At 41.5% G+C, this 18554-nt stretch overlaps 1 long non-coding RNA gene across 3 annotated transcripts in view; it reads left to right on the plus strand.

Annotated features, from left to right (window-relative positions):
- Positions 1-17482, plus strand: part of LOC144246383 (uncharacterized) — a 53332-nt gene extending 35850 nt beyond the window's left edge. The window contains exons 2-4 of one of the 3 annotated variants that reach the window (XR_014955734.1): positions 7071-7150; positions 9139-9185; positions 14945-17482. This is a non-coding gene — a long non-coding RNA (uncharacterized LOC144246383). Of the gene's footprint in view, positions 1-7070; positions 7151-8099 lie in introns of all 3 variants that reach the window. The other 2 variants (XR_014955736.1, XR_014955737.1) reach the window with 2 other exon arrangements.
- The last annotated feature ends 1072 nt before the right edge of the window (positions 17483-18554 follow it).

An 18554-nucleotide genomic window follows, 5' to 3' on the forward strand; every position in this document is an offset into this window, starting at 1 on the left:
TGTAACTTCTCGTTCAGTGCTGTGAACAAAGCAGCATATTAGTCCAAATATAACCTTGGCTGGCAGTAGCTGTACAAGAACAAAATACAGTCCACTAGTTCTGTTGAAAAAGAACTAACATAACATAGTAAAATCAACCTTTTATTGTCTCTCCTTGTAAGGATGAGAGATGAAGGAAGATGGGCAAAGTCATTTCACCTCTCATAAATTTACTATGAATTTGTGATTTACCTGTTCTTAGTGTTTCTCTTTTGTATCTGTTCATACAATCATTCAAAATTTCATGGTCCCTGAGGAAAGGCCCTGTGGAATGTGGTACTTGTGCTTATCTGCACTCTTAATTTAATTCTGTATTCTTAAACCCATGAGGATGAACATGTTTCTGGAGAACAAATGGTCTCATTATCAGGTCACTACTTGTTTCATCCACTAAACTGTAGGCTTATCTAATTTCTGTGGAGTTTATTTGGTTGTTGTGTTAGTTGGCTGGTTGGGGTTTTTTGAGTTTTCTTGTAACCCACTTGACAACATTGCTCCACTGTCAACTGGAGCAACCTACCTGTGCTGGTGTGGGTGGGGAGAAGAGGAGGTGAAGATTTACATTGCTTTAGCTACCAGCAAAAATTGCCCCTTGAAAACAAAGCCAAAGCCACCTCCTGAAGTATCCTACCTCTCTTTCTTGCTTAGAGAGGGGAACCAAAGCTTCAAAGGCTCTAACTTAAGCACCTTAGTTAGGTGGAAGAGAACAGGCTTGTACATTTACAGGTAGTTATATACAGATTTTAGCTGTGTTGATTGACCCTTCAGAATGCCCACCACTGCTGAAGGATGCTTTGGTGAGGTGCCTGATGCACTGGTGATACCACAGTGGTGGCTTCCAGCAGTCCAGGGGCATTGTGTCTGAGCCAGGACTGCTGCTACAGATACTGAATTCAGTGAAATCTTCACAAAATCCCAGGTCGATCTCTTCCTGCTTCCTAGCCACATGCTGCAGGTATTGAACTGCATTTTCCTTCCAGTCTATATTTTTCTTACTTTGTCTTTTGTAATGCAGAGTGTCAGTCTAAGAGGATGATTTCATTTGTTTTATTGTTTACAGGTCTTGTTAATTTTCAACCTGTATGCCTCAGCTGTTACACACTGAAAAGTGCTTCTGTGGTATTATTGTGTTAAACAAACATTTTGGAGATACTCTATGTTTCTAAATGAAACAAAAGGTTTCTGTTTCTGTATTATTTTCTCCATTCAGATGTCCTTGTAGCTGGCACTGGATGCCTCTTTCCAGTGTGTATCTCATCTTGAGCCAGATTCAAGTGTTCTTAATAATGAGACTTCTGCTGGTTTATTTCTTCCATGCTGAAGGCATTATTACTGCAAATGAATTTTACTCTTTGCTAAGATGCATATCCCTAATATTTTTATTTCCTGCTCCAGAAAAAAAGGCCATGGCTTTGGGCAGTCAGCCTGTGTAAAGGACAGTTTTATTGTTCCCCCCAGAATATGACCTCTCTGAAGTCTTTGTGTTAGAAAGAGTCTCCTAAAACACTGTAGCAAAGTTGTGCTCTAGAGTCCAAGGGCTCACCCAGAAATCCTTACCATGATGATGTATTGTATTTAGCTTGTCTTTGACAAATGCTGAGCAATCATGTTAAGCCTTTCTTCCCTTCCCAGCAGGCTAGATTTTCATCTGGAGTTTGGTGTCTTCAAAATAAATCCAAGATAAAGTCATCAACCGAATGAGCAAATGGAGCATTGAGGAGTAAATATGAGGCCCAGTGGGGGTTTGAGTCTTCCTTGAGTCTACCACCATAAAGAACTACTGTAACCAGTGAAATTAATTCAAGACTTCTTTCCACTTAAGCCACCAGTTCAGAGGGTGACTTTAAATTCATCTTCTAAAGCTTCTAAAGGTGGCAGCAGATTCAGGATGAATTTAAAATGCTGGTTTGAGAAACTTGACCTCTGTGGCAGAAAAGTTGAGTTCCAAAATGGTGAAGTGCCCAAAATACGGAATCCTCTCTCTGCCTGATTTTATTAAATAAAACTGACATTCTTTACCATGTTTTTAAAACACTCTGGATCAAGGCTGGCACGGATGTGCAATATATTAAACTACAGTTATTTAGGTAACCTTTCTCCTCCTTAACCTTCCTCTCTTTTTGAGCACCTTGTAGCTACCTGTGGCCAATCTGGGATCTGCCATGTGGATTGCAGAACTCTGAGATGTGGCAAGCTCTCAGAAACACAAAGTGTAGGCACTGTGTAGAAATTAACCAGATAACCAAGCTCAGATGATTTAAAAATGTTAGCTTTTTATGCCCTTAGGGAAAAAAAAAAAAATCCTTTAAGAACAACCAGATCCTTTTGGAGTATGACAAACAAAAAAATATAACATTAATTAATCCCATGAAAATTTCCCTTTGGCAATGCCTTCTTATAAGTAAAACACAGTCCCCTAAAACTGCATTCCAGAAGGAAAAGGTTCTCAGATGGCCACTGAGATAATATGAGAAAATTCTTTTTGGAAACATTTGCAGCCAAAGCCCCTCAGAGGAGCTCCTTGCTGCTTTGCTAGCTGGACACTTCCAGTGTGGAAGGGGAAAAAATCTGGTTTTGCCACGCCAGCCCCAGGCACCCTGGGCCCACAGCCACAGTAAAGCTGGGCCCATTTCTAGGCTGGGTGTAAGATGTTCCCAGCTGGCACTGCCCTGCTGGGGCTGTAATTCCCTCTCTGCCTTCTGTAGGGATGAACACACCTGAGAGGGGAAAGGGAGCCCCGTGCACCTCTCAGGGATGAATGGGACATGGAGCTAAAGTGGAAGAGATGATAGAAAACTGCTCAGAAATCAAGAGGAGTTCTGTATTTTATGAACTTGATTTGTGAAATTACCCCCAGATTTTATTTTTTGTTCAAAAATGGGCTCCATCATGACAAGAAAATTATCTGTTTGAAGTTTAAATTACTTGGAGATTAAATTAAAAATTAGATTTCTGGATTTTAAAGTTTCATTTTAATTAAGTGCTGCAGCTCTTTGGAATGTAAAGAAACTGAAACTCTCTGAAGAGAAATGGCAGACACAATATTTGAAATTTGATGACAATTTTTTCCTTAATTTTATCCAATTATACTAAGAGGTCTTTGAGTTACAAAGCACTAAAAAGCACTACTGAGGCCAGAGACATGCTAGTGAAATATTGTTTCTGTCATGTGGAGCTCTGTACAGAATTGTGTGGGCTTAAATAAATGTATCTTGATAGTTTACCTTAAAACTCTCTGTCCTTTTCCTCAGTTCAGCTGAATCCTATGAAATAGATACGCAGCTTGAAGAAGTTCTTCACACCCCCACAAACGCTAAAAATGGCCCTGATACAACATGTATTTATGTAACAAAATCATCTGCATTAATATCTTCCTTTCCTTTCTGCAAGAAGCACAGGAGGGACCCAGGCTGACACATTTTCCTGCAGCCCCTTCCAGTCTTCTCCTTGCAATTGGGGCAGCAGGGCTGAGTTGTGTTTTCCCTTAAAAAAAGGCCACTGAATAAACAGGAATTTGATGTGGCTATTAATAGGGTCAGCTGCAAACCTGCAGCCCAAGCTCTTGGGTTCTCTTCCCTTGAATATTCAGTTTCCTGTTATGGATCAAAACTATGTGATAACAGGAGTCCTGGTCACTGTTGTTATCCTGATCTTTCAAAATAAAGAGGGTATTAAAACTTATTTCTTCCACTTTTCTGAAAAGACAAGAGACTGGCTGATGGGATCAAGTGTGATGTATTGAGCTGTTAATAACTTCTTCATATCTGACAGAATGAAGAGAAAAATGGCCCCACCTGGCAGCTGTTTGCTGCCCCCATTTGTCACCATCATGGGCAGGTGGCTGCCTGCTCTCTAGATCACAGGGAAGCCCCAGCATTTGGGCAGGTGTGCAGCTTGAGCAGAGGGCTCAGGTGCTGTGGAAACAAAGCAAGGGGCTCTGTGTTGGGCTCCCAGGGCTGGCTGCTGGCCTGGGATAAAGGGAAGGAAGACTGCATTGTAGCTACTGCTGCTGCTGCCAATAGGGTCAGAGAAAGTCTTGGTAACCCTGGAATGTTTAGCATCACCAAAATACCTGGGAAAATCAACAGACAACAAGTCTCCTCATTTTTCATATGGACACTTCTGCCCTGGCTCTGCTGTTCCTGTCTGGATACTGAGAGCTGGAAGTGTCAAAGCCCTTCTACACGCCGCAGCTCACCAGGATGGCTCCCAGCTGCAAGCTGACTCCTTGGAGAGGAGTGTTACTCCCACAGGGCTGTCCTGAAGAATGACCAGAATGACCTCCTAAGTCTGCTAAACCAACACTCACCGCCCCAACCTGCTGCCTGTTGTGGAAATAAATCCTGAGCTGCCGTGAAAATCAAACCAATGTTCTCAGCAGCAGCTGTAAACTCGCTAAGCTCTCTGTCCTCCTTTCTCTCCCCCTGCCCCGTCCCTCGCTTTGGAGTTACAATGAAGGCAGAGACATGCTGAGAGAAGCAGTGCAGTGCTCTGCTTGCAGGATAATATGCAGACCACATGTATGTATTAAAGACTGTATGCAGTTATAATTGAGCCAGGAGCATTTAAATGCAAGCCAAGGGGAATTTGCTATTCTGTGTGGGCAGATTTCAATTGTAAGGTTGGCAGCTCTGGTATCCTGTTCTCTAATACCATGAGATGAGAAAAAACAGGCTTTTCTTTCAGAGCAGTTGATTATTGAATCCGCACCAGCTGTTCACCCTAATCCGAGCTTTCTGTGCTCATTCCTTGTAATAGGAAGGCATCCCTCATCCGTCCATCCATCGTCCATCTCCCCATTCTCTTTTTCATGGGGCTTTTGTAATCTTTCAGAAAGGTGGTTAGCAGACACCAGCCACCTAAAGCAACATAAGCATCAGTGCAGGCAAGGGTTATAATTAATTAACAAGAGAAGAAAGACCCCCCCCAGCTGTATATTGAAACTCAAAATATATTTCACATCCATTGCAAGATGGAAAAAAAGCCATCATGAATCAAAAGGCAGAGAACCATTTTTTAACAGTGACACCTGACTCTGTGCCCAGCAAACTGTGTGGGATCAGAGCTGAAGCGAGTCCTGAGCTGGCGCAGCGTGGCATCTGTCCCTGCTGCCCCACTGCCAGCCCAGAGACTGGCACCCAGGCATGTGGCAGCAGTTAAGGAAATATTTTTTTTTTCTTTCCTTTTTTTCTTTTTCATAATAAAGGGGGAGGAAGGGGTGAGATAAGTGAGTTCCTTCTGGGTGCTTCTCACTCAGCCTGCAATGTTATGTAAGGCTGGTACAGCTAATGCCTGCTCTGCTTCACCATCAGCCTGGCTGCTTCATCCCCACTACACAATTATTTCATCAGTCTCTCCTACTAGACATCACAGTGCTATTGCGATTAGTCACATTTATTAGGAGAGCAGCTAAAATAAAATTAGCAAGCACAGGGGCCCAGATGCTCAAGGGACTGGGTGAACACAGCTCCAAGTAGTCCCTGCCCCAGAAAGATTCTAATCCCCTGGAGGAGGACGGCTAGGGACAAGGGGGTGACACATAGGACCCAAAAGAGGGCTGTGAAAGCAGCGGGAGGAATGCTGTTTCTATGAAGAGCTTTGGCAGGGGAGGGTGAATCTAAGTCAGAATGAGTCAACTGGGAATAAAAGGCAGCAGAAGAAAGGACATTGTAGGGGAAAGTAGGGTGGAGGAGAAAGTAATACAGTAAGTGACAAGCTGAAGAACAGAGGTTGATGGTGGAGAAAAAAGATAAGTTTAAGCAAAAAGGCAACCAGCACAGCAAATCCTCCCAGTCTGCCTGTCCCCTGCCCATTTTTGCTGCTGCTGCTACACGTTTTTGCCCTCAGTCCAATTTCCTCACAGTATTTCTCTGTCTGAAGGGTGCCTCCTTCTCTGCTCACCCTGCCTTCCTGGGCTCAGAGGATTACCCCACACTCTGTGCATGGGCAGCTTGTAGCATCCTCTCTGGAAATCTTGGCTGAATCACAGAGACTGTGTGTAATGCCAGAACCATGCAAACTGAAAAGCTGCATTAGCACTACAGATTGTATGTACAGATTTGGAAAACAGAGATATGGAATGTTCTAGGGTATGGTGAAGAAAATGGACTGGATGACCTGAGAGAGGACAGACAGACAGGCATGTGCTATTGCATTTCTGTGTGTTATGGGCATATGGATGGAAAAATGAGCCCTTGAACTGACTACTGGACTTACAGGAGCTGGAGATGCCAAATGGTGTATGTCATTTAGCTATCAATTTAAATCACTGTATCTGGACAATTTATACATAAAACTCCATAAATAATTGGCTTGGAAATTCATTAGATAACAGATCTTAATATAAAAGGAGGTCTGAATGTGATTCTTGGATGAGTAGAGAGAAAAACAAGAAATGCATATTTTTCCTTTGCAAATGGTACTGACAATACTTCAAGTAGGTTGCTGGATAATGCTCAGGTGTCCACATTTTCAAAAGAATATTGTAAAAAATATGAAGTTGTAGAAAAAAAAGTTCCAAAAAGATTTTGAGAAAATTGGATTATCATTTCATATAATGCTTTCTATTAAAAAACGTGGAATACTTAATCCGTTATGCTTATCAAAAAGAAAATTAAGAAGTGTTCTGATTTTGGCATGTATAACTTCACAGTGAGAAAATACCAGGTACTAAAGAATGCTTTAATTTAGTGGAGAAAATCATAAGAAACAATCGTTGTAAGATGCAGCTGACCAGAAAAATTTAAAAGAGAAACTAAAAATAATTCTCTTTTTAACAGAAGCAATTATTTCTGAATGAAATTCTAATTCAGCTCTCTGTTTGTCAGATGACGATTAAACTCCTTTCATAAAGGTTCAGTCAAACATAATCTTTCTGATTTGCTGCTGATGGTATTGGGTGAGAGTTGATGGTTTGTGTTATAACTCGGTGGTGTTTTGTTGCCTAGAATTCCATGAGCAGCTTATGTACCCACCAGAGCTAAAAGCTTTGTATTCCACCCACTTTCTCTGATTACATGCTTTGTTACCAGTTCACAGGTAGAAAGCTGATGGACCTCTATACATTTGCAGAGCAGTTAGCCCAAATCCTGGAGATTCACCCATTCATGTCGTGAGTAACTGTAATTAAAATTTAAAATGCTTACAGCCTCAGTTTCAATCAAGACTAACTTCCAAGGGTATTCTTTTGAGCTGACAACAACAGGAAGGCAGATACGAAGGTTATATGAGTTGAGGGAAAATTTGACAGAATTGTTAAACTGTCAATGTGGAATGTTCCTCAAATCTGGCACTCAGCAGGTACCTAAAATGGTTTAAATTGACACAAGTACAGTCAGAGTGTGGCTGCTATAGTGCTGGGAACCACTTGGTGTAGAGTAGATGCTGTCTGGACTCTTCTGGATTGAACAAGTATTGCATGAAGTCTGCAATTAGGGCTGGATTCAGTAATTCAGTTGCTTCAAGTCATATGGTCCTAAACCATCTGCTGCTGTGCAGGTATGCACCAGCAGGAGCTCTGATCCAAACCCTGCAAACATGTTTGCTTGATCCAGCGTGCCTCCCATTGCTGAGGGTGCTCCCTGAATAATCTGACAGGAGAGCAGGTTGGCATGAACCTTGGTGTCAACAACAAATAAGGGCAAATCTGTCCCAAATTTAGAGCCAGAAAGTTTAATAGATATAGTACTTCATAAGACTGCTGAAAATGAGCCCCAGTTGCCAGGCTGCTTGTTTTACTTCTACCACTCCATGAGTCCTGTCAAAGAACTAGGAAAGAACATCCCAGTCAAACATAAGCCTGTTACAAAGCCTGCCCAAATGTGAACAAATGCAGAGCCCTTAAGTTCCTGCGGCCTAACCCCACTTCTGGCAAATTTACCCCATGATGAATCAGGACTAAAGTTGTCACATCTCACAAGCCTGTTTTTTGGAGCACAGCCTGCTTGCTCCTTTCTCACACCTTCAAACGCAGAGCTGGCCCATTTTGTACACAGCTGCCACAGTTTGATTTGCTTTGTGTTTATGCCTTAAGCTTTGCCTCTCTGTTTCCATGTCCACAGCCCCAGTCTATTTTATGTCATCCTATCTGGAATGCCTGGAAGATAAACATCCCCTTCAGTCGGTCACGCGTGAGGGCACCAGGGCTGCAGTGACACAGAAGAACCACACTTCATTTCTCTGACTGGCCCTGGCTGGTGCTGTGGGGTGATGGGCGTCCTTGTGCTTGCCAGGCTGCCTATTCCCATCCACCTCCCATCGGGCGCAGCCGGGCCGGGGATCCCGGTCCCGATCCCGGGCAGCTCCTGCCCCGCCTCCCGCCCCGCGCCCGGGGAAGCTGCGGGCGCGGCGCGGCCGGGAGCAGCCAGGCTGGCAGACACGGTGCGGCACCTGGCCTCGGCACCCTGCAGCTCCCAGCTCCTTCCACAGGCATCGCAGCTTTGGCTGCGAGCCTGGAGCTGTGGTGCGCACTCCGTGCGGGAGCGTGGGTGTGACTCAGGAGCAGCAGTTCTGGAGTGGGTGATGCAGCGCTGGTGTGGAGTGATGCTATGGGGGCTGTGCTTTGGTTCCAGAGAGGCAGGGAGGGCAGGAAAAGGGAGGGAGCGCTAAGGTAACCACAGAAACATGGTATTCTTGGATATTAGCAATCCTGACCTACTTCTGGCTACTCACTCACTGCTGGTGACAAAAGAGGAGTAAGATGGAGGGCTTAAAGCTCTGAGAGAAAAAGAAGGAATCTTTCCATAATTTTCTAGGATCAAGACTATTCATTATAATATTCAGCTAATTAAAATCTTTAAGTTTTATCACCTTGCACATCATACTGTTTTCATTCCTGCTTTATATACTATAGAAAGTATTTTAATAATACATTACTGATATATAATTGACAGAGATGTATTGTTATGTATAGGATGTAGATCAGACTGACTGACGGGGGTGTCATTATGCATGTATAACCTAGTTGTTGTCAGTGGTGTTAATCTGACTCTGCATTTCATTTAGATCAGTGAGAAACCCTTTTCCAGAGTTGCAGGTCTGCTGATGATCCAGATACAGCTCTCCACTTACATCAGTAAAATCACACTGTTGTAATTGCAGGAAAACACAGGCCCTGGACTTCAGTGAGATATGGAGAATTTATCCTAGTAAGTAACTGGGAGCAACTGAGTCTGTCTATTTTATACCAGATTAAATACCTGTTTCAGACCAAGAAACAAATGACAGGGAAAATGACTGAGGAATTTGCAGTCATTCCTAAACTATCAAGGGGAGGGCTTTTTGGATATACAAAACCAGCTGGGAAGACAGGAGTGCTGTCTGATGTTGAGCTCCAAGTGTCCATTGCAAAGCATGGACAATACATACTTTAAGGCTTCAGCTGAACCCCTTTAAAGCTTTCATTTCAGTGGACCATGGACCACTGTCTTGCAAAAATCTGTACTTGGTGTGTTAATAAACACTGAAACAGGTGTTTAAAGCCACAACTTTAGCTTCTAGTCTTTTTTTTATTATCATTTTTGGCAGTTCTATGGCAAAAAAAAAAAAAATTCATAATGAATCAGGTCTTGTCAAGGTGTTTTTAATATTTTCTCAGCTGCAATTCCTTTCTGCATACACAATCTCAAACATTTTGACTATTCTGGCAAAATGAACCAAAAAGAGTCTGAAGGGGAATGGTAGCAAAAGTGGAACTTTCCAGCATGACTTTTTATTAACTGGTAAATGAAAACCAGATTAGGTAGTGATGCTAACATAATGGTGCCTGAATTCTGTTCTGGTATTGGGTATATGCAGAGTTGCCTTCTCTACAAATTGAAATGTACAGGTATTTATATATCATCTGCAAAACTTGCATCTCAACAGCATGGTACTGACTAAAGATATAGCTTGAAGAAATCCCATGTAGCCCTTCCCCAACATCAGGCCTGGTTCAAGTCCTGTTGTCAGTCCTCAGAGCTGTAAATTATGTGCTCAGATTCTACAATTCCCACTTTATTGGTGAAAACTTTTATTAGATGGAGGTTAAATAATCTATCAAATGCCACTCAATGATTATTTTCACAGGATTGAGTGGAAATTCATGAATTCCTGGTCTGCAGAGTGCAAGACCAAACCCTTGCCTTTTAGGCATTGGTCCAAATATTTTCACTATTTCTTTCATCTATTCAAGAAGGATTCATAGCTGGTTTCTGCTGATAATTCAGGCATTGTCTCATGTAGAAGTGCTCTGATCAGACTTAGACTGTCTGCATTGAAATCTTGGCTCCACTGAGGTCAGAAAGAGTCTCACCATTGACATCAATGAGTTATGATAAATGGCACTAAATCTCTGCCTTGTCCACTCTCCATGGTAAAGCCTCACATACACAACACTACCTGACAGTAAACACTGAGTGAATTTTTACTGGAAACAACAGCAAATTTGGAACATGCACTGCACCCTGCCTCTGCCTGCCTCCCCTTATCCCCCTGTGTCAGCATGGACATCCTGGAAAGGGTGTTAGACAGGCAAATATGAAGGGGGGAGGAATGTGTTGGTGGGCTGTGGATAATGCTGAGCAAAATGTGCAGTTTTGCAGTGCTGTCTAATGCCTATGTCCTCAGGGAAGTAGACTTTCTTATTTGAAAAGGGCTTGTGCAGCAGGTTCATGAAAGATTTCTCAGAAAAAGCCTGCCTCAACAACCTATTAGTAACATAGCCTTATGAAAATCTCAGATCTATTTCTAAAGATGTTGGCTTAATTTATTGTGGTTGGACTGTGGGATCTGAGACTTTATTTTTTGAAAGGAGATTTTCTTCCCTGATGCATTCCAAGTTTGGTGTTTTTTAATTAAAAATACATGACACTTTCTGGTCAGATTTGTGAATCAGCCCCTGCACCATACTAAAGTGTCTCTATTAATGGTTTTATTCATTGAATAGTATTCCCACAAGACTGCAAATTTCCTTCTTCATTTAGATAGTTACTTAGTCTTTCTTTACTCCGAAGTTGAACTTAAATGAAATATAATTTATGCAACAAGTCACTCAGAGCCTATTGTGTGTCAAACAGAAAAACTTGCCGTATTTTATCTTTTCCAGCTGACAAGTAGAAATAAATATGTTGAAAGGGATATACCCAGTTATTAAGGGGGTCTTACAGTATTGTATTACTTTATTTTAGCAAAATGTATTTCCAACTTGGATTTTTAAACTTAAAATATCCTGAAATATTAGATTGTGTTAGGTGGACTTAACAACAGACAAAATAAACGACTTGTGGGAAGAAGCTCCAAAAAAGAGGCTAATAAGCCTCTAAATAAGCCTCTAAATAGCCTCTAAAACTAATAAGAAATCCATGATGGAGTGGAAACCAGGAAACTGGCTCTTGCACACCAACATTGACTTAAGTAAAACATTGTAATACTAGATCCTCTTAATTCTTACTCATCTCCTTGAAGCTGAAGATGAGCTTTGCTGTATGGGATTCACAGTGAACAGTGGCTTGAAAGATTGAGTTGTAGCTGGAGTCTGAGCTTACAGTTATCATCAAATTCCCAAAGTTGTAAGGAACATTTGGGCAGCAGTAAGGCCTTATAAGCTATGAAATGCACAGCAGAGGTCACGACCACCCAAGGATATGAAATATCAAATGCAGTTTTCTCAGTCTAGAAATTGGGTTTGGTGTACATTTCAAAGTGCTAATAATCTAATCTGCCTATGGCAGTTTTACACACCTCCACTGTTACATTCTGTCCCAACCCACAGTATGACATGCTCATCACTGACAGAAAAACTCCTGCTCTTCAGCATAGAAGTTATAGTCCCACTGTGGGCAGAGATACTAATGTGCAGGCAATGTGACATGGAAATATTTGTGGGGAACATAAACATGTAAATACAACCTTTTCTTTGAAGAAGGTGTGGTCTTCAGGGGCTTGACCCCATCCATGAGCCCCCAAGGGTGGGAAGTTCTGAGATGGAGCAGCACCAAGGACTGACAAGTTTGTTCATGTCCTGCATTGGCAGCAGCCATTTCTTCCTGGTGTCTCCATGGGAAAACATGGGAAAAAAACCTATATTTGCAGCTTTTGGCCAATGACAGGATTAGTGGGAACACTGGGTATCCCACTAGGAAAAATCCAACAATAATATGAATAATGTAATCCTTATGAATCCAGGTGTCTGCCAGTGTTTCAGAAGCAGTGGAAAGGACATGATACATCCTGCAGCTAACACAGCAACTTCAAAGAGCGTGGGCAGCATACACACAGTGCCACTAAGTGACATAAATACTTCTCTTAGCACTCCATGCTAGGCTCCCTGTTGATACAAGCTGTTCATGAAAGATCAAGGCTCAACCTATCCACAGCCAGAAGGAACACAAAAGGTTAGGATGTTTTAGATAGAAGGTATACAAGGTCTATAAGCTCCCAGTTATAAGATCCCATACATCTTGAAGGTTCCATTTTCTTCAGTGAGCCAATTTCTGTATTTTAACTGACATAATTACCCACCAGGACAGCTTACTTTGGGAATGATAGGGTTTATCCTCATCAGAACAATGCAAAATTTTGTAGAATCCTTTTGTGCCATATTCCCACCTCCACTACACAAGGAGAGTACACACATTAGCACTGAGCCTAGCACCACATCTCACCACACTGGGAAGTGCACACCATGAAGGAGGAAGAGCACTGTGCCTGAATAATACCCCTTAGAAGGGCTACCCATCAGTCAAAAGGCCTTAGAGCCAAACACAGACCCCAAGCAGGACCTAATTAAAAAAAAAAAAAAAGATATTATAGAACTGCCAGCAAAAGGATCAAAGTCACAGTGGGAATCCTGCAGTCAGAGGATCTGGCTATACACATGGCTCCATGCTGGCCTGGGGAGACAACTTCTTGCCTCAGAGCAGCTCAGCAAAGCAGAGGCTGTTTCTGACATTTATAACAGTGCTCAATGACAATACTACAGCAATGAATTATGCAAGCACAATGAGTGAGAATGCTGCCTGTGCCAGGCAGCTACAGAGATTTGGAGTGTCCATGATTGCCCCCCTGCAGCAGGATACAGATTTTGTTGCCTAGAAATGGAAACCACCCCAAAAGACTGGCTGGGTAGAATGAGCCAGTAAGTGGCTGATGATTGCTGGATATTGCCTCCACTTCCTAAAATTTCCTAGCTTTGAAATATCATGTTTGTGAGGAAAGTATCTTACCTTTTCCTTCAGTATGTCCTTAGTACAATGACAAACGCAGTACATCTGGCCTAGACTTCCTGATTATTTCTAAAATGGAAAGATGAAGGGTTAGCATTCAAAATGACCATTATTGTGCTGTTGATCTCAGCAGAGGGATGAATTTGAATAGGAAGGAACATTGCAACAACACATAATATAAGCATAAAAGCTTAGCTTCCAGAAGCTCCTAGAAGATGGATAGGTCTCATTTTCCTTTGGACAGCTCTTATTTATTATAAAACAGATTTTGTGGAAAGTTATGCTGGAATCTACATCTGCTTTACCTGCTTTCATTACTGGTGACAGAGAACAGCAACTGGAGGCATTTGCAGATTATTGCATTTTGATTAAATATGATTTTGCACAGCTTAGGAGTCTATATGTTTTTTTGCAAAAACTGCACATTGATTAAAACATTGACTTGGATGCTCAAAATGCTCCTGGCCAGCTGTGAAGCTGGGTGACCTTGGATATGTTACTTAACCACTATATATTTCTAAAAGACATGTTTCCCTTATAAGGTTTTGTTAGAATAAGAATATGAAAGATTGCAAACTACTCAGTGTGGTGCAGTGGACAATAGACGCTTAAGACAGATATTTTTGTATTGATGAAGCATAGGTCTTGGGTGGCTTTGTTTGGTTTGCTCAATCATACAAACACTGAAGTAATCAGGGAGCCGATTAAAAGTGTTCTGCATAACTTTGTTGAGAATACAGCAAGCTGTCCTAACTAGAGTTGTTTTGGAGAGTATCTTGACAGAAAAGGGCCTTGCAGAACCAAACAATTTCTGTATGGCAGCTGGATCTCATAGTGTCTATTCATTGCTTTTATGTATTTCTGCATTTCTGGTTCCTTCCCTGCCAGGATTTTTAAAAGTGACTTTGCAGCTTGGAAGCTTCACTTTCTAGGGAGCTATGAGGTTCCTCCTCAGTGCCCAGATGTTCCTGTCACAGGCTGCATGTCAGAAACAGGCTCAGAGTTCAGTCTCTTTTCTCCCTAGAGCTGCAGATGTGCAAATCAGGAACTGTGCAAGGCTGCTCCACATTTCTGTGTGTTGCTCTTTGTATGCTTCCACCTGGGAGAAGCTCTAGTGAGCCTGGGAATAAATGTGTGTATATATATATTTACATATGTATAGAGTGCTAGTTTACATAAAAATATGTGTTCTGCGTTTTTGCAATCCTGTAACATGTTAGAGACTGACAGCAGTCAGACCAATTAATCTTGGTAAATGTGTTCAGTTCATCCCTGGGTACTGGAGGTCTTAAAATAGTGACTGATATGTCCATGTGACCATGTGGCCACCAGCCTGATAAACTGGGTGGTTTGACTTATCAACAGAACAACACAGACAGAAATAGTAGATAAGTAATGAGATCCCCTTTGATTCTGGGAATAAAGATTTTCACTCTCCAGCAGAGCTGGTGCTAGCCAGTACCCTGATATTGGGATTTGCCCCATTCAAAGCTCAGTTCCCTCAGGGAAAGCCATAGGAATATATATTGAAAGGTTATGGAGAAATCTGCTAATAGAGGAGGTTTCTTCTGTGTTTAACATTAAACCTAGATAAAAACATGGGGGAAAATTGCCCTTTTAAACATTTTCAATCTTGTCTAGTAAAATCATGGATATTTTTGTCATTAATATCAGAATGTAATTCATCTTCTCTCTCCTTTCAGGATGGGATTCTACTTCTGGCATTACTGTTAATGCTGCTGCCTGTCCTTCAGAAAATGTGGGGCATCACCCTCTGCTCAACTGCTCATTCTTGCCGTGTCGTGCTCTTTTCTTTCCACCCTAAGAAACTAAAGCACAAAGCCTGACTGCATGACTGCTTGCTGCAGGGAAGGAAAACTACTCATGGCATGGGAATGGGACCAGGAGTGGCAAAATTTAGAAGGGAATTGAAGCTGTGACAAAGACACAGGCCCAGGCTCCTTGTCCTTTCCCATCCCATGTGTACACCCTGGCACTGAGCTACCAGGGCAGGAGCAGCCTGCAGCACGTCTTGCCCTGCCAGGGCTTCTCTCTCACATACATGCCAGTCTCTTGAGGCTTTGGCCACCTCCCCAGCACTGGGGGAGCTGATGCTGCTGTACCTTACAGGGTAAAGAAACCCACAGACAGACAGAGATCCAATGAGACAGATATTCTCAGATGAAGTCCTCATCTTGTCCTGTTTTTTACTGTGGTTTATTAGTTTTGCATTGAATTCTTGTTCTGTAAGGAAGAGTCTTTCCTGGAAATTAAGTAAATGAACAAAGGTCAAGCTGGACTCCCTTTGGCTACTGCTATTGCTAATGCAATGCAAGAAGTCTCACAGCACTCACTTCCTCACAGCAGTACCCTTGGACTATGTTTCATACCAACCCAGTTCTGAGGCTCATGTAACCAGGCCTAAATAATCTTCTCTCCAGCTAAGGAAACAAGTGAAAATCAGACAATCTGTATAATGATAAATTCAATACAAAAATATAATATAATATAAAAGCACATCTATAAATGTTTCCTCTTTTTATTCTTCCTCCCGTCTTTTATACCAAGCTGTGTTGAAATTGGTCTTCTTTTAAATATTTTTAGAAATATTGAAATAACTGGTGCAATTGCAATACCAATAGAGGTCTCACCATGATACCCTTAGGCATTGCTTTGCTATTTCAGTCTCTGAAATGCTGCAGTTTGATAGAGTGAGAAGATCAGAAAGCTTTGTCTTTGTCCTGACTTGATGTCTGAGTCCTCTAGGATCTGCTTAAATGCCCTGGCACTTTTGCTTAGTTCTTTTGAGCATTATTCCAGTGCTATAAGAGAAGCAGAGACCATGAGCTGGGACCATGCTTCATCTCCAGAGGCAAAGAACCTTTAGGGTAATCATTTCATTGCCTAGGGATTTGGGGGAAGCTGAAGGCATCATTGTGCCTTAGGATTTCAAGCTGTATCAGGAACCAGAAAAGCTATGGCATACATCAGAGTAGCTTCCACAGCCTAAATCAGCCCACAGCCTCCAGAGCAGCACATGCTACATAATATTTTCTGCTCTTAGTGCTTTTTCTTTCATCCCTGCCATCTTTTCTAGACCTCATAAGGAATCAGGATTGGAAGCACAGCAGGGATTGTTCTTGTCTCTTAGTTACTCAGCTCTGGCCCACATATGCCTTTAGAAATGTACACCACAACTAGATTGAGGGCAGATTCTCCCACTGTTCAGCTGGATTTCCAATTATTTTCAAATCAATAATACAAACTCACTATAAAAAAAAATCTAGAGGAATTTAATGTAATATGAATAATTATTTACAACAATAATTGAGTAATTGTTACGCTGTGCAAGTGGCTGCGCATCTGTTCCTATCTTTAGGTATTCAAACCAACTTTAGAAATAAAAATATATAACAAATAAGTAATGAATTTAATAAAAATTCACAAGCATAGTCATTCAGATTTTAAATTAATTCCCAAAAATTCTGTTCATTCCCATCATCAATGAATATTCAAGAAAAGGGTTCATGGACAAATATATTCACAAAAATAGCTTGCTTTAATTAAGTGATGCAGCATATTCACAGAAGTGAATTTCCTATTTGTAGCTGTCAAACTCACATCAGAAACATTTCTTTAATAATTTTATTTAGTCTAGCAGGATAGAAAGACCTTCCACTGGACCTCTGTGTCCCACCAAAGTGCTTGAGCTTTCTACATAGAGGAACAAGGTTCCTATCTAACCATTTTCTCTTTGAAATTCTGCTTGATGCTGTTGCATATCCACAAGAACCTAAGGTTTTTCTATAATCTCATCCTCTGTGCTCTTGCCCAATGTTTGTCATCAAAGCCCCCTTGTTGAGTAAAATTATTTAAGCAGCTGCAGCAATTGCCCAAAGCAGTGGCTAAGGGCAAAACATTACTAAGTATTTGATTTCTGTGAGCAAGTGTATCCACTATACGCAGAAAAACTCAAATTAATGGTTACCTATGGCAGAAAGCCAGGACCATGCAGAAGCTGTTTGTGCAAGAAACTGAGAAAACTGATTTTTTATTAAAATGTACTCTGATGGTGCATTTTGTGGATATCTTTTGCAACCAAAAAGTGATCTGTAAAACTCAGTTTCCACAGACAACACACAACCAAAAGGCATGATAGTTCTTGTCAGAAAACACAGGTAGGTATTAAAAATCTGATATTAGGTGATACATTAAAAAAAAAAAAAAAAAAAAAAAGAAGATGACAAAAGATGACAGAGGAGTTAAGACATGAGAGCCTGGAGTGGGAGGTCAGTAGCCATGGCTATGGAGCTGTCTGGAGGGGCTGTCTGCCCTGTGGGCTGAGCTATTGCCTGGGCTAAAGATTAACACTGTTTCTCATGTATATAAAAAATTGCAGATTTGTGGGATGAATTACTTTATTTTTTGGCTGAAGAGGAATAACTTGTGAGTATGAACAACTGCTCAGAATTTCAGAAGAAAGGTGTCATGTGAGTCTAATCTCAAAAATGGCACTGGGTGTTGCAAGCCATCAGCTCAGAGGCATAAAACAGCTAAACACAGAAAACAAACTGAGGCAAACTCAAACCTTTCCTGTCCAGCAAGAAAAGAATTTCACCAAAATGAAGGCATTTATGTCTGAAAATGTCTTTAGAAAGTCTGCTCAGGAGGGAGATGCTCTAGGACTTCTGTCTGTAGGGTAAGGGGAAGAGTCCTAAAAGTTCATCTGCAATAACAAGCTTGGTAGTAATTTATCATTGCTTCCCCAAAGGATAACACTGAATGTAATAATTAACCCAACTCTAAGCAGCATTTCTCCCCTAATAAATGAAAGGGGTGGAGAACAGCTCGTCAGAGTGTTTGTTTTCTTCATTGTTGACAACACACACTTCCAATTGATACATCTAGAGAGAAACAGGACAAGATTGCACTAACTGCAAGCAGCTGGGAGGAGAGAAGAAAAAACAATCCCTTGATGGAAAGCTGGGAACATTTATAGCCAATTGGTATTTTTGAATGGAACTAAGAGTACAGTTTTCCTGCCTTTTTGCCTATAAATAAATCACCAGAAATAGATTCAAGTGCTGGTGCAACTTTGCAGTCTGTTTTTCTACCTCTCAGCAGGATAACCTGCTAGAGAATATGGAGGACTAGCACTGTCCTGTATTTTGTTTTGAAGCAGAGAGTCTCAATGGGTTGCTCAGAAAACAAATTTAGACTGAGTAAACTGATATATAAAATATGAAAATCTCATAGGTTGAGAATTCACTTGACAGCATGCAAACTTCCAGACTGAAAAACTCCAGAAGTTGC

Source organism: Lonchura striata, chromosome 5 (assembly GCF_050655825.1).
Source record: "Lonchura striata isolate lonStrDom1 chromosome 5, ASM5065582v1, whole genome shotgun sequence".
NCBI classification, from domain to species: Eukaryota; Metazoa; Chordata; class Aves; order Passeriformes; family Estrildidae; genus Lonchura; species Lonchura striata.